Source organism: Trachypithecus francoisi, unplaced genomic scaffold (genome assembly GCF_009764315.1).
Source record: "Trachypithecus francoisi isolate TF-2019V2 unplaced genomic scaffold, Tfra_2.0 Contig01440, whole genome shotgun sequence".
Lineage (NCBI taxonomy): Eukaryota > Metazoa > Chordata > Mammalia > Primates > Cercopithecidae > Trachypithecus > Trachypithecus francoisi.
The window spans coordinates 898,329-915,737 of NW_022681431.1; the positions used below are offsets into that span (position 1 = coordinate 898,329).

The 17,409-nt window shown below is 37.1% G+C and overlaps 1 pseudogene across 1 annotated transcript in view; it reads right to left on the reverse strand.

Moving 5' to 3' along the window:
* The window catches only part of LOC117095905, a 33,523-nt pseudogene extending 30,395 nt beyond the window's left edge, over nt 1–3,128 (reverse strand). The window contains exon 1 of the transcript XR_004442237.1: nt 3,032–3,128. The product of XR_004442237.1 is annotated as a 40S ribosomal protein S3a-like (transcript). The remainder of the gene's footprint in view (nt 1–3,031) is intronic.
* Nucleotides 3,129–17,409: the final 14,281 nt, after the last annotated feature.

The following is a 17,409-nucleotide window of genomic DNA, read 5'->3' on the forward strand; positions in this document are numbered from 1 at the left end:
ATATATATATTATGTAATAGTCCTCTAATATATTGTATATATATAAACATTAGAGGACTTCACTCTGGATAAAGAAGAAAATGTAGTGGAAATTCACAATGGCCTGCAGGGTTATGGGAGAATTGGCTTGGAATGGGAGTTCATCCATAGTAATAGAAGAGAGGGCAAGGCATTTGGTCACAGTTACAGGAGATATTACATGTGACAGTGAGACCTTGTGTAAGTTCCCTTCTGATTGCTTCAATTTTCTAGATGCAATAGAGCATAAGGTCATGATCTGAGACTGGTGATAGGAGAAGAGGTGTTGGATATTTGAGGAGAGCCAGAGCCTAAACAGAGTAGAACATTTGGTTGATTCTGTCAAATGGATAAACTTGTGTTCCTAAAATAAATACATTATTTTTATTCATGTGAAAAGATTTTTTTTTTTAAGATTTCAATGAATCACTAGCTTTTAACTCAGTAATTCTTATTTCAGATAGACTTTAACATTTAGATTTGTTAGATTTTATATTTCCCATCCTGAATTATCTCCATCTGCTCAGCAGAGAATGAGGAATAATTATTATTTCTGCATCACATTTTGTACAGTCTGGGTTCACAGTGGGTTGTAGAGACCTATGGGAGTTGTTGTCATAATCATGATGTGAATATTATATTTCAAAAGTATGAAGATTTTTGAAATACAGCTTGAAAATTCCAGGTGAACCAAGACATTCGAGAATAAAGGAAATGTTGCCATGTTATTTATGTATCATTTTACTTACTAATATTTACAGCCCGCTTATTTCTATTGACATGTTAAAATCCTATGCCGAAAAGAAGACACAGTGAAAACCACAGTAGTTCACCAAAAGGAAACAGGAGTAATAGTAAGCAATCAAGTGAGTTGATTGCTGCCGGTGGCTACTAATTGTCTATTTCCTGTGCTATTGATGCACTTCCCAGACAGCTATTCTTCTTCTTCCGAAGTGTGTTCATTTTATCTTCTCATAGTGATCATTTAATACAAAGACAACTAATGAGCATGCAGTATATATTGTATAATAATTCACTATTATTAGCTTCTGTTGTAACTTAGGAATGATATCATACCACAGAAGTAGACATAAAATTATGAATTTGGCAAAAGTAAAATTATAATTGTGATAAAATACAGGTTGGTTATTTGCAGAGTACATCCATTAACTTTGTTATGTAACACACCATAAAAATTAGTTTTTAAAAACAACCCTTTATCTCAAAGGTTTGGGGGTGGAATTTTGGGTTGAATTCGTCTGCATTTGTTCTGGTCTAGGTTGAGTTCATTCAGGTGTCCGCAGTTAGCTGCTAGTCTGGCTGGTTGCTAGCTGTCTGGTTTGTCTGTGCCTGCTGTGGTCTTTGATTCTGCTGTAAGCCAGAGTTTGATCACGTGATGGTGGCAGGGTTCCAAGAGAAGGGACAGGAGTGTGCAACATCTGTTAACACTGACACTAGAGAATGGCATATGACCACTGGTCAAAGCAAGTCACAAGGACAGCTGACAGTTAACAGGTAAAAAGGAGAAAAAAAAAACTACCTCTGGATGGAAAGGGCTGAACAGTCCCATTAAAAAGGAGTTTGTATCCTGGAAGATGAATAACTTTAGCTATTTTTTTCAAAAATCTACCACAGTAACATTAATCAAAAGAACAATTAGTGTGATCATTAGAAATAAATCTGGCAGTGTATCTGGCTAGGACCCACCATCCTACAGTTCCCTTTAACCTGGGCAGATACATCTAGGTGGACATTTGTTACTCTTCTCATCCCATGGACAGGTGGAAGTGCACATCCAACCACTGTATTTTAAAGTGTCCTTGTTCCTGGAGACAGCTCTATATTGCTCAGGACATGAGATGACCTCTAATGCTAAGACTGCCACCTCTGCAGTGTAGCTTTAGCTTACGTTGTTAACTTGATATCCTCACATATCACCTGTACCAGCATCTTCTAGGAGGGTGGATTGATTCCGAAGCAGTACCACACTTCCAGCTTCATCACCAAAGCACTTAGTCAGGAGAGTCCACAGTCAGTGTTCCATTTCCACTTTGACATAGTTTGGATATTTGTCCCCTCTAAATCTCAGGTTGAAATGTGATCCCCAAAGCTGGATGTGGGGCCTGGTGGGAGGTTTTTGCATCACAGGGATGGATCCCTCATGAATCGTTTGCTGCCCTCTCTGTGTTTAATGAGTTATCACATGATCTGATTGTTAAAAAGAGTTTGGGACCTTCTCCGTCTCTCGTGGTTATTCTGTCCATGTGACCTACATAGTCTCTCTTTGCTTTCACCATGAGTAAAACCTTCCTGAGACCTCACCAGAAGCTGAGCAGGTGCTGGTGCCATGCTCATACAGCCAGCAGAACCATGAGCCAAATAAACTGCTTTTCTTTATCAATTACCCTGCTTCCGGTGTTTCTTTATAGCAGTGCAAAATGAACTAGCACTCTCTCAGATAGCAAAACACGCTAGCTCACTGCAGTTTGCAACTTCAAAGTTAACCCCCTAAAGCTTGGAGTTGGCTAACATTTTCTGAGTTGTCCTAACAGAGGATCAAGGAGACAGATTGGGAAAGGAGTATATATGTGTGTGAGGAATACTTAACGGCCCCCAGTTCTTCACGGAGTATCTCATTATAATTCTCCTGACAGAAACTTCTGTGTGTTCCTCTATTAAGGGTTTGTATTCTTCATCTTACTGAGTTGTCTAAGATACATGGACCTGTTCTTAGGACCATTTTCTTTATAAATCTGCACATGCTTACAATTCCTTACCCTCTCTTTTATATGCTGTTTTATGTCTTCTTGGTACCTCAATTAAAATTGAGACTGGGAGGGTTACATGCCCGTTTAGATTTTCTGTGTTAAACAGAATTTTTTTTTTGGTGACAGCGGTAGCTGGGAGTGTTTTACAAGGCGGCTTCGTGAGCCTCAGTTCTCTCTGAGAAGCAACTTGGGAAGCTGTATCCATTCTATACAGCCATTTGACCCTTCTCTAGGTCGTTGCTTACCTGTTGTTTTTGGAAAGGACAGAGTATTTAGTGGAACGTAACGGTATATTGAACCAGATGCCCTGGGTATTAGCTCTGGTGTTGCCATTGGCTTCATTTTACTTTTCATAAGATTGTGTGGTCTAGCTGAACTATGAAGCTCCTTCCAAGTTTGTTGTTCTGTAACTTCAAATTAAGCTAAGCTGTAATTTATTTAGCTCAGAATGTGTTTCTGAGCTAAATTATCCCCTTAAACTTGGTGAGTGATGTTTATGTCATAGTGTGCATAGAACACTAAGTTGAAATCTATATGCTAGCTAATGGAGAAAAATTAGTTGTAGAAAAGAGAATAATTTGAGTCTGCCAAATTGCTTTTAATGAAGATGTTTTGAAAAGTTGTTCCTCTTTCCTCATTATATAAATGTAACCTTTTACACCAAACGTACAGAGTTTAATTGAAAATGTCATAGAAGATAAGGCAACCATATTCGTATTTATAGCAGTTATGTAAGCCACATTACTAGTGATAGAGATACTGCAAAAAATATAAGGGTATAGAGTTTTAAGCAAAGATTTTTAAAAACATTTGCAAACTTATGAAGCCATGAAAAAAAGTCATTTTGTGGCATGAATAGTATGTAGGTTAAAGCACCTTATGCTTGTTTTGTTTTGGATTGGAGCTACCAGGAAGTAGGGATTATTCTGAGTATCTTAATTTAAGTCAGGAGAAGGGAAGAGTAGAAAAATAGTACAGTTATAATTGGTAAAGAAACAGCTATCACTCACATTAACCAGTACAGGAGGATGTTTGATATTTTTGAGGTTTGCACAGTGACCTTTGATTGTCTGTGCCTAGATAAATGTATGTATAATTGATTTGATTTATGGTAAATTAATTTTAGGCTCCAGGTCTTAGTAATATTGTTACATTTCCAAAGAAAAATTTTATTCTTCTTTAAACCACTGCTGTTTTTCTTGCACAACATATATTTGCTTTATGCTCTACCCATCAATAACCTTAGTTAAAGCATTTTGAAGTTTTATTAAAATTGAGATTTTCAACATTCATAGGAATTAGTTGCATTAAATATTGTTTGCTTTATATATAGGCTTTATACTGTGGTCCTAAAATGAGTTTTTAAGCATTTTACCATGCAGGAGAGTGATTAGTCTTATCTTCACATTTTGCTCTCTCTCTCTTTTTTTTTTTTTTTTTTTTTATGGAGTTTTGCTCTTCTTGCCCAGGCTAGAGTGCAATGGTGTGGTCTCAGCTCACTGCAACCTCCACCTCCCAGGTTCAAGCCGTTCTCCTGCCTCAGCCTCCCAAGTAGCTAGCATTACAGGCATATGCCACCACACCTAGCTCATTTTTGTATGTTCAGTAGAGAAGGGGCTTCTCCATGTTGGCTAGGCTGGTCTCAAACTCCCGACCTCAGGTGATCCACCTGCCTCAGCCTCCCAAACTGCAGGGATTACAGGCATGAGCCACTGTGCCCAGCCCACATTTTCTTAAAAGAAGTCTTTAAGGGGAGCAAATGATTCACAAGTTCCCTTTTATTCCCAAAATTTCATCAAGTTAGTGAAAATGGAGGCATATTGATCATTTGGAAGTGGTAGAAAAAAAGACTTAAAAGGCCCCTGTAGGTGGCAGTGAAACTCTGAATAATGAATTAAGTTTTCTGCTTTGTTACAGTTAATTGCTATCCTTGCAACATACATTGAGTTTTAAACAGACAAACAACACTCTAAAATTTTCTTTGCTGCTATTTCTAAAAACATTTGAGTTTTTACATTTCTTCTACACATTCATTTATGTAAGAGGTACTATATAAAACTTTCTGAAAGTTAGAAGTAAGTGTGATATGTAATAGGTTAGTCTTTCTCCATCAATTGAATTAGAAAAATACGTTTGTTACATTTTTGTTACAACGTATCAAGTCATTTAAAGTAATTTAATATGTAGAGTACAAAAAGTCAATTTTACTTAACTCCCAAGGAAAAACGTATTAGGTGTTTTTTTCTTTTTATAGCAGTAACCACTTACATTGTTGCTTTAGAAAAAATTGACATTAATTTTAATCTTAAAAATCTTACATACTAGTTAAGAATGTGGTTATTGCTTTCAGATACTTAAAGCAGTATGACTGTCTTCTAATATGCCTATTATTTTTACAAATCACTAAAATTAAGTTTCACTTTAATGCAACACCTTATCGTAACATCTGCAAACAGATGATTTTCTCTCTTTTCAATATAAATGTGTTTTTACCTGTTCTTGCTTAAGTTCTCTGTCAAGGACTTTCAGTACTTTGTTGAATGACAGTGGTGAAAGTAGGCACCCTTGTCCTGTTCCAGTTCTTAAGGAAAAGTTAACAATATGGTGTTAGCTGTGGATTGTGTGTTTGACCTCTCTTGTGCTGATGCATGTTCCTCTATACCTAATTTGTTGAGAGTACTTAGAAGGGAAGGTGAATTTTATCAAATGCTTTTTCAGCATCGATTGAGATGATCTTGTGATTTTTGTTCTTCATTCTGTTGATGTGACGTATCATATTTATTAATATTAAACCACCTTTACATCTCTGCAATGAATCCCACATAATTATGATGTATAATAAAAGGAAAGGAATTTTTGGCTTTGTTGATCTTTATCTTTTGTCTGTTTTTAATTGTGTTCCGATCTTTATTATTTATTTACTTCTACTAAATTTAGGTTTGGGTTGTTCTTCCCTTTCTAGTTCCTAGTGGTGCATAATTAGCTTGTATATTTGAAATCTTTCTACTGCATGTTTTTGTTTTCTATGTAGAATCTTTTTCCATCATTTTACTTTCAGCCTATGTGGGTCTTGATACATGAAGTGGATTTCTTGCAGGCAGCGTGTAGTTGGGTCTTCTGTTTTTACTTATTTAGTCAGTTTTTATCTTTTAATTGAAGAATTTAAACTGTTTACATTCAAGGTTATTGACAGGTGAAGACTTATTTCTGTCATTTTTCTTGTTAATTTTTAGATTGTTTTGTATATCCTTTGTTCCTTTCTCATATTTTTTTAGCTAGGTAGTGTTTGTGGTAAAAACATTTGATTCCTTTCTCTTTCTCATATATGTATTTGCTTTACCAGTGAATTTTATACTTTTATGTTTTCACGATAGTAGGTATCATCCTTCTGCTTTGAGATGTAGAACTGCATTAGGCATTTCCTGTAGGGCAGATGTAGTGGTGATAGATTCCCTCAGCTTTTGTTTGTCTGGGGAAGGCTTTATTTATCCTTAATTTCTGAAGGACAGCTTTGCTGTGTACAGTATTCTTGGCAGAAGTTGTTTTTTTTTTTTATTTCGCACTTTGAATATATATTTCCATCTCTCCTGGCCTATGAAGTTACTGCTTAGAAATCTGTTAGTCTGATGAGAATTCCATTATATGTGACTTGATGCTCTTATCTTGCTGTTATTAGAATTATGTCTTTGACTTTTGACAATTTGACTATGATATGTCTCAGGAAGGACTTTTTGGGTTTGATTCTATTTGGGCATCTTTGAGCTTCCTGTGTCTAGATGAGTATATCTTTCCCAAGATTTAGACAGTTTTCAGCTATTATGTTATTAAATTGGTGTTCTATGCCTTGTTCCTATCTCTTCTCCTTCTGGAACTCCCCAAATGTGAACACCTTTTCACTTAATGGCATCCCATATGTTATGCAGCCTTTCTTCATTCTTTTTTATTTTTTATTTTTGTCTGGGTTACTTCAAAAGACCTATCTGCAAGTTGAGACATTCTTTTTTTCTGTTTGATTTAGTATATTGAAGTTCTTGATAGTATTTTTACTTTCATTAATTGAATTCTTCAGTCCCCACATTTCTATTTGTTTTTTTAATGATGTCTATCTCTATGCTGAATTTCTTATTCAGATCATAGATTGCCTCCCTGGTGTCTTTGAATTGTCTATTTGTGTTCTATTGTATCTCACTGATTCTCCTTTAGGGCATATATATATATATATATGTGTGTGTATATATATGTGTGTGTGTGTGTATATATATATGTATTTTTTTTTTTGCATTTCTTTTCAGGCATTTCATAGGTTTTCTTTTCTTTAGAGTCTGCTACTGGAAAATTACTATGTTCCTTTGGAGGAGTCATCTTCTAGCTTTTTCCCATTTCTTGTGTCCATACATTCATATCTGTACATCTGGTGTAACAGTCACTTATTCTAATATTGTGGAATAGCTTTCATAAGGAAATACTTGGTTTTTTTCCCCTGTAGATACTTCTAGAGTGTTGATTAGGTAGATTTGGCTTTGGTTTTGAGTGGGCAGAATAGTCTCCACACAATATCTTTGGCTGTAATCCATATCACCGGTTAGTACTGACATTGTGGTGGTTTGTGGAGTCTATGGCATGGCTTTACTGTGGAGGGGAATGCCAGGCAGGCTAATCATTGGGCCACTGGCGGATGTGTGGCAGCCCCATCACTGAGGGGTCAGGATTGCTGGCAGTGCTGAAACTCTAGGTAGGTGGCTCTCAGGCTTTGGTGAATGTGTGCCTTAGCTCTCTGTCTTAGGGCCAGCCTCCCTGATGTACCGAAGTGCGTGTTCTCTGGGTTGTAGGGTGCTATATGGGCTCAGGTGCTAAGGACACTCTTGTACCTCTATGTCCAGCAAATGTTGTGATGCTATAGCCCTATGGGTAGATGTGGAGGGATGCCAGTGTGGCCCCAGTAAGGTGGGTATGCTGGGCCTAGTGGGCCTTAGAGTGTGATACTCTGTTGGTGGCTCTGGTCTCAGAAAGGTTCTATGCTATATTTTGGTTGCAACCACCAAAAAATTCACTGTTGCACGTGGAAATGTATATGGTATTATGTATACTTCTGCATTTTAACGGAAAAAAACAGTAGGATTAAGGTTAGATCAGTTTGGGTCCTGGGGAATGACAGGGATTTCGTGTAAATATCCTTTCTGGAATAATGCAGTCACATGTACTCCAGGCAGCTCCTTACAAAAGGCTCATGGCCTGTGAGGAATAAGGGGCTCTCCTGACAGAACTGTAGGCGTCTGGGGTGGAAATGTGGAGTGCTGAATATCTCTCACTTTTTCCCTATAATGGATAATCTCTGTTGATACTAAGCCAATCCCGCTGGCTACTTCATTTCTGTTTCTAGGCTGACATTTCAAGTTTCTCTGCCTCAGAGTGTCATTTGGCTGCTGAATTCCAATATTCTCCCTTAGATGCTCTATTTAATGTGTGGGTATTTGTTGTTTTGATTCCTCCTTGTGGAGGAGGCTAGTGTTGGGCACCTCTAGTCAGTCACCTTGATCTAAAGAAGCCAGTATTTTTATCTTAAACAATATGCAGTTTTCTTTAAAAAGCCGATGTTGGTGTATGTTATATATTACATAATGATAGTAGATCAAGGAAGGAAATTATTGAAACTTTAAAAATATCTGCCTAAAAAAAAAAAAAAAACTGCCTAGTTCCACAAAAAACCCTGATATAGCTGTTACTAGAATTCAAAATATTTAGCAATATAAATGGCATGAACACTGACCAGAGGTAATACAGATTGTAAACAACATGTCTGGGCATATTAGTGCATACTAAATTAAGATTGCCCCAGGCTGGGCACAGTGGCTCACGCCTGTAATCTCAGTGCTTTGGGAAGCTGAGGGGGGCAGATTACCTGAGGTCAGGAGTTCGAGACCAGCCTGACCAACATGGAGAAACCCCGTCTCTACTAAAAATACAAAATTAGCTGGATGCGGTGGCATATGCCTGTAATCCCAGCTACTCAGGAGGCTGAGGCAGGAGAATCGCTTGAACCCAAGAGGCAGAGGTTGCCGTGAGCTGAGATCACACCATTGCACTCCAGCCTGGGACAAAAGAGCAAAACTCTCTCTTAAAAAAAAAACGCCCCAAATATTGGCGATACTGAAAGTAAAGCTCTGAGAATCTAGTGCCTGTTTGCCAAATAACCAATAAAGCTAGAATATAAGCTGATCTAACCCTAATCCTATGGTTTTTCTGTGAAAATTGAGCAATGTACACAATAACATGTATGTTTCTGTGAGTAACAGTAAATTTTTTGGTTGTGGTGGTTGCAAAAGTAGAAATAAATTAATTATAAGTATTATAAGTACTTATAAACAAATCAAATGACTAACTCCGATTTCTTATGTCCTTAATGCTTGCTTTTAGGTCCATAAAGAGATATCTTTCTAAATCACAGAGCATTATAACTTAATAGTTTAAGAACCTAGTATGGTTCAACATAGAGTCATTACATTGGAGTCTGTTCTTAGAGAAAAATTAATAAAATGCAGATGTTATTTACCATAGTGACGTGGGTTATAGTGCCACAACTGAAGAAAAATTACAACATTTCAGAAGAGAGCGAACTAGATGTAATTTCATATGAATAATAAAAATACAAAGGAATGACACAATTTAGGCAGTGATGCTGGCAAGAAAGTGGGTAGATTATTCTATTGTTGTGCAATGAGGTATGTGTCAAAGAATGCTAGATGTCTATCTAATATTCATTGTCTTTTTATTTACTAACTGAACTCCATTTTTTGTAGAAATTTTGTGCAGTTACAACACATTTTCAGCATTTCTTGTAGCTAAATGGGGCCTTTTAACCCTTCAAAATGGGAAATAACTAATCCTTCTTTGCCCTAGACTTAATTTAATATTTATTGAACTTCTGGTATGTGCTAATTATTATTTATCTAGAAGATGGTGTGCCAGGTCAGATTTTTAAAATGTGAGTAAATTCCCATTGATTTTCAAAAGAATTTCGTTTCACGCTTTCAAGATACAACTGAGAGGGTAGAAAAATCCATCTACAGGTATAGTAAGTGATATTTCTGAGGTTTGCTCCTCTGCGCTTAAGTAATTTCTTATAATAATTACTCTATGCTCTTAATATCTCTTCTGGAAAATATAACCACCATCTGATTTCTGTTGAGGTTGCCTCAGTATATATTCAAGGGAAAATAATGATTGAGACTGTAAGGTTTTTTAGGCTATACAAAAATATAATATACCTGGTTATGTGTGTGTACCTGCATGAATGGTTCATTTCTTTTAGTTAATATTTCCATAATACAGTAATGATATAAAATACAAAATTTCTGTAATATAATAGTCCTCTACCTCATAGGTAGAGGATGTAAGCCTTTTAGTAAAGGCTTAACAGATATTATCTGTATTTTCTATTCTCTTGCAAATAACCATTCTGTTGTATTTTTTTTTAAAGTAAAGAGATACTAATTCATCTTCTCTGTAAAGTCTTCTATGCAGTTGAAGACTGTTTTTCCTTTATGATTAGTAATCTTCTTATGGTTATCCATCTTAGTATATATTTTCTGCCATTTAGATTGTTGAATCTTCTTCACAATCTTCATGAGCCTCTTCAATTTTAGCTGTTAGGGATAAACATTTACTATTTGCTCAATGTTTAAAAGATACTCAAAATGAATCCTTTCTTAGTGAAAATGTTCTGGTACTATCCATAAATGCCATGTCAAAAACCAAAATGCAGTATTTTTACATTTCTCAATTAGTCTTTTCCAAAGATACATGATCTTTTCTAATCTACAAACACTCTTATAAGCTGCCATGAATGTCTAAATATGGCACTTGAATAATTTTTTTCTTTCAGTATATAAGGATGTATCTACAAAGTAATATACATTTAAATTTAGTTTTTAAATTTTATTTTAATTCCTTTCCTTAAACTTCTTTCCACCATTTCAACTGTGTTAACTTTCTTCTTTCCTTAGTTCACTATTACTTCTTCTTTCTTTTCTTTTTTTTAATTTGAGATGGAGTCTTGCTCTGTTGCCCAGACTGGAGTGCTGTAATAGTTAACTATTCTTTCTAAAAATGTAGGTTCAGAAGAATTTCAAATAATGTACTGTGAAAAGTATTCACCTTTTTAAGCTTCAGTTTCTTTATTTGGAAGACCAGGATGTTGGATTAGATGAGCTTCCAGATTCCTTTTCACTTTAGGTTACAAAGTGTCAAAAATAAAGAGAACTAATTTTTTTGGTATATTGAATATATATTGTTGTTATAAGTTTCACAACATTTCCTTCGTCTTTTTAAGCTTGACCTGTTAGTCCTCCTCACCACTCTTTTCTGACTTAGAAGAATGTCTATTTATATTTCAGTTCCTTATGTAGTTCTTACATTCATTGTAACCTTGATTCCTTATTAAGAATAGGATAACTTTTGGTGTGGCCCCAGGGCTATGGTAAGAAAAAAATCAGAGGGTCTCACTTGAACGAATCAGAGTGTTAAATTTCATTTGTGGGAGGCAATGATTTTGCCAGAGGGAAAGAGTCATTCTGCCTTGGTAGTTTTTTGTTTGTTTTTCTTTTGCATCTTTACCCTTGGACCCTAGTGCCTGAACCTACAAGTCTGCTAAATTCTTCGATGATTTTTTGTCTCACTACATATAGCATTCTTTCAAATGCAAGGTCAGGGTGTAAGTCGCTTTTGATATCATGGTTGTAAAAGGAGAATTGGCGCCTATTTCAGATAAAACCTCTTTTTAGCTTTCCATAAAAGCTTTGTTTTTTCCCATATAGTATTTGATTTTTATATCTACGTAAAAAATAGAATAAAACTGGAGAAATAGAGGAACAATGTTTGTGACTATTGAAATAACGGAAATGCACGTTGGGATGATACATTAAAAGGGCATTTATTTCACTTCTTCATTGTCAAACAAACTTGCTGTTAAGTCAGCCAGGAACATGAGTCTGTAATCTTTCTATGCTGTTCTGTGACATCAATATCAACTGCTACTTTTTCAACATACAAGATTGTTAACTTACTAATTTAGGCTTTTAAGTCACTGGGCCTTTGGAATACAGGAATTTTTAAAAATACCTGGAAATATTAGCTGTCCATGACTCATTAACTCATTTAAATTGTAATTTCTTTTTTGATCTGAGGGCAAATGTAGAAGATACTTGCATATTTTCTTTAGAATAAGCATCTGTCCCAACCTCACACCATACATAAAGATTAAGATGGATTAAACACCTAAATGTAAGAGCTAAAATTATAACACTCTTAGAAGACATACATGTAAACCTTTCATGCTTTTGGATTTGGCAGTGTTTTTTATATGACCTCAAAAGCCCAACAATAAAAAAAATTGGATAAATCAGGCTTAATCAAAATATAAAAACCTTTGTGCTTCAAAGGACACTATCAATAAAGTGAAAAGATAGCCACAAAGTGGGGAGAAAAATTTGCAAATCATGTATTTGACAAATGACTTTTATCTAGAATACATGAATAATATTTGCAGCTCAATAGACAACTAATCCAACTAAAAATATAACACAGGTATGAGTGAGAACATGTGGTGTTTGGGAATTGAACAATGAGATCACCTGGACTCTGGAAGGGGAACATCACACACCGGGGCCTATTATGGGGAGGGGGGAGGGGGAAGGGATGGCATTGGGAGTTATACCTGATGTAAATGACGAGTTGATGGGTACTGACGAGTTGATGGGTGCAACACACCAACATGGCACAAGTATACATATGTAACAAACCTGCACGTTGTGCACATGTACACTATGTATAATTTAAAAAATAAATAACACAGGTCCTGAAATGGAAATGTCTTCAAAGAAGATATACAAATATCCCATAAGCATATGAGAGATGCTCAATGTCAACTGAGCATCAGAGAAATGCAAATATTACAATGAGATATATTTCACACCCACTAGGATGGTTACCATAAAAAGGTGGACAATAACCAGTTTGGGTAAAGACACTGGGAAGTCAGAACCCTTATACACTGCTTCTGATGGAAATGGGAAATGGTGCAGCCACTTTGGAAAGAAGTCTACTGGTTCCTCAAAAATGTGTACACTTAACATTTGACCAATTTAACTCTTGCACATTTACTTATAAGAAATGAAGACAGGTTCATATAAAAGGTTGAACATTGCTGTATACAGCAGTATTTCTTATAGACAAATGGCAGAAACAACCCAAATATCCACTAACAAATGGATAAACAAAGTATTTTATATCCATACAATGAAATCAAGCCATAAAAGTAATGAAGTACTGATACATGAAAATATGCTAAATGAAAGAAGCCAGTTATAAAAGGCCATGTGTTGTATATTGTGTAATCCCATTTATATGAAATGTACAAAATAGGCAAATCTATAGAAACAGCAGATTACTGTTTGCCAAGATGTGGGGAGGGAATGGGAATATTGAAAGGTGACAGCTGAATGTTACAGGGTTTTTGTTTGAGGTAATTGACATGTTCTGGAATTAACTCATGGTTTGCACAAGCTAGTGAATATACTAAACACCTGTGAATTGTACCTCTCAAATGGGTATTTGTATTACACTCAATAGGTAGTATTTATATCACATTCAAAAGTAGTATTTGTATTACACTCAATAAAACTGTTACCAAAAATAAGCATATTTTGCCTTCTTTCTGTCAAAGTAAAATTCTGAATATGTTAAAAATATTCCCATAAAAATATATGAGATAGAGATAAAATAGGCTAGAATCAGTTTGCTTAGTTACATGCCATATTGGTATAATGTCTTATACATGATGATAAAACCATAAAGTTTTGAGTTTACCTTTTTTACCATACTCATATCTATTAGATAATCATTTTTATTCTTTTTTCAATTCAGTGTCTTATTGTATAGTCTGAGCTCTAATGATACAAAATTAGTAGTACATAGAATGATTTTGCTAGAAACTTAGATGACTCTTAAGAGGACTTGTTAAAAGGTGCTCCAGGATTACATAAAAAGAGCATGTAGTCATCCTTTTACCTCAGTTTTAATAAATTTTTGTCAAAGCTCCTATACTATCCACTGCAATTGATTGGCATGCAGCTTCCTGCAAGAAATGAAGTGACCAGAAGCTTACACTCCTGATGTTAAACACACACACACACACACACACAGAGAGAGAGAGAGAGAGAGAGAAATATATGTACAAATGTAGAAGGGTATGCAGAGTTTCAAGATTAATGCTGGTATTTATGGTTGGAAAATGATAAGTTATTTGGAAGCACACTGTGCTTGTTATCACTATATTGCTTTTCATGCCCAAACTATCCTTTTTTGCCCTACTTTGTAATACTGGAGCTCGACCCCGTAAACATTTCTCCTTTAATACTATAATGCTAAGCTCTGTAGTAGAGGGATCTAGAAGCGTTTTTCTCTTTCTGAATCTGGTGTCCTGCTTTTCTTTTTTGCTTCAGTGACATGCAGCTGAGCTGTCATTGGTGAGGGTCACCAGTAGTGTGCACCCCAGTGAGTGGCTTCTTAGTGAGTTTTGCCAGCACTACAGAAGCAGCTTTCTAGTGAGATTTCTCATCCCAGAAGTAGCTTCCCAGCAAGTTTCACTGCCCCCTAGCTGGTGAGGCTGGTGATGCTGTTGGTTTCAAAGTGAGTATCAGTGGAATATTTGGGGTCAGGTTTCTGTTTTCCAGGCTTGGTGTGCATCATTTCAGTGAAGTTCTCAGACATCCTGTGGGTGACAACTGCACCTTCTCTAACCAGTTCAAAATATTAGCCTTACCAGGGTTGTCTTCTAAGATCGTCTCTTTTTTGGATACTTGTTTCTAGCCCTAGAGGTAGTGGCAGCCACTTACATCTGCTAGTTGTATAACTTTTCTTTTTTTTTTTGAGATGGAGTCTTGCTCTGTTGCCCAGGCTGGAGTGCAGTGATGCAATCTCAGCTCACTGCAACCTCTGCCTCCCAGATTCAAGCAATTCTGCTGCCTCAGCCTCCTGAGTAACTGGGATTACAGGTGCCCATCACCACACCCAGCTGATTTTTATATTTTTAGTAGAGAGGTGTTTCACCATGTTGGTCAGGCTGGTCTCAAACTCCTGACCTCAGGTGATCCACCCACCTCGGCTATATTTTTTAGATTCCCTTTGCTCTTTTTGGTTAATTCCCTGTTGTGAATTCATATTTCCTCATATTCTGTTTTCACTCTTCGGATTACCAGTGTGGTTTCTGCTCCTAACTGATGTCTAACTGATAACAGCATTAGGCTTTTACCTAAATCAGGAAGGTAAAGGATGTAACGTTCCATATAAAATTCTAAAATGCTGCTTCATATTTATATAAATATTTACTGTCTTTCAAGGTTTAGTTTATGGTATACCTCATCAGGATCATGTACTTTAAAAATGATTTTTTTCTGATAATTAAGGATACTATAAAGATTCACAGTTTGTTACTATGTAGTGTCGTTTTTCAGACTTTTTTTTCTTTTTTCTTTTCTTTTCTTTTTTTTTGAGACAGTCTCGCTGTGTTGCCAACATGGAGTGCTGTGGCGTGATCTTGGCTCACTGCAACCTCCACCTCCTGGGTTCAAGCTGTTCTCTGCCTCAGCCTCCGAGTAGCTGGGACTACAGGCACCTGCTACCACGCCCAGCTAATTTTTGTGTTTTTAGTACATACAGGGTTTTACCATGCCAAGTTCGCCAGGATAGATTCAATCTCTTGACCTCTTGATCTGCCTGCCTTGGCCTCCCAAAGTGTTGGGATTACAGGCGTGAGCCACAGCACCCAGCCCAAACTTTCTTACTGAAGAATCCTTTTATCAGAGGAGAAACAGCTAAAATCCAAAGGAAAAGAGTTTTTTGAGGCCAGATTTGAAAGCGCCTGCAGTAATATTTGGTGTGTCATTACTATTAGTTTAATATTTTCTTCAAAATTCTTAAATATTTTGCTCCAGGAAGATACAGATGCTTAGCAGTGATTGTCAACTATGACTTTTTCTACCTCTGAATAAATTGCTATGCTCACCTGGAAGTATACATTCCCATGGTGGTTGTATAATGGGTATATTCTTAAAGAGTCTCAACACAGCCTCAAGCTGGTTCAATACTGTTTCTGTAGTCTCACTACCTGCCAAGTAGGTCTTAAGTGTACCACTGTGACTCTTCTTGGCTTACAATAATCCTTAGTCTTGGAAAGGAAAGGTGCCCACAGGAAATTCAGATGAGAAGCATGCAACATTTTGAAACACGTATGGGTGTCACTATTTCTGGCTGAATGCTGTGCAGTGCTAGCTGCTGATAATTTACTATCTTCTGTAGATAATAATAAAGAGAATTATTTGTTCCGTGAGCCACAGGATGGAGCTGACTTGTATAAAGTTTGGGCAGTTCATGACCCCTGTCTCTACTCCTGTGGGACAGCATGGTCCTTGAACAAGATGTCTCCCCCAGGTCATTTGCTAATTGCCTGCCATCCCTGTAATACGGATATCTCACCATTGCTGTGTTTGTTTCCTTCTTTCTACATGGGTACCTAATAGCCACTTTTTTTTCTGGACATTCTTGCTGTCTATGATTTGTGGTCAAATAAATAATGAAAATTCTCACTTTCAGTATTCATTTTAATGAAAATTCACAGACTGGGAGCTGGTACAGACTCCACTGTTTAACAGCCTTGCTTTCCCCCACCCCACCCCAGGTCCAGGCTTCCCCGGGCCTGGTGGGCCACCTCTCTCTATGCAAACACATAAAAGCCACGAATGCTGGAATGCAAAACTGATGAGGTGTCTTTCTTTTTCAGAATAATGAAAATTCTCATTTTCATTATTTGCTTTGTATCCTTTTTGAACACGCCCTTCCCCGACACCACTCCTCCCCACGGAGGTGAAGCTGAAAGAGAAGGAAAGGGAGCTCCACGAGGAGTTTGGACACCTGAAGTGCGTCCACCAGGAGAAGTGCAAGGTGGTGGAAAAGCACCAGGAACCGGAAGAGGAGACCAATGCTTTCAACTGACTGAAGGCCGCGGTAGAGGCCTTGCAGTCGCAGGCTTTGCAATATCACCTTACAGCAGCCGCTGTGGAAGGCAAGGACAAGAAGAATCAACACATGCGCGCTTACATGTCGAGAGTGGACTTCAGACTTTCACGTGTTCAGTTGTTTGAGTTACACCTTGCGACTCTTCTCATAACATGGTGTGAGGACAGACTGGGAGCCGGTGCCGACTCCATTGTTTAACAGCCTTTCTTTCCCCTACCCCACCCCAGGTCCAGGTTTCCCTGGGCCTGGTGGGTCACCTCGCTCTATGCAAACACACAAAAGCCATAAATGCTGAAATGCAAACCCAATGAGGTTTCCTCTTCAGAACCAGTGGTTGTTCTTCCATTTACAGTGTCACTGTTGCATCATGGAGGATTTAGGTGTGGCTCTAGCAAAGGCCGCAGCCATGATACTGGGCCTGATTGTGCAGCAGCTCGTTTGGTGCCGTAGGTGCAGCTGCTGGTCTGGTGGACTTGCTGCAAAATGTGCTCATAGTTGCTCATTTTTACTTGCCAAACCTAGAGCTCAGTTTTAATAACTTCAAAACTTTAAA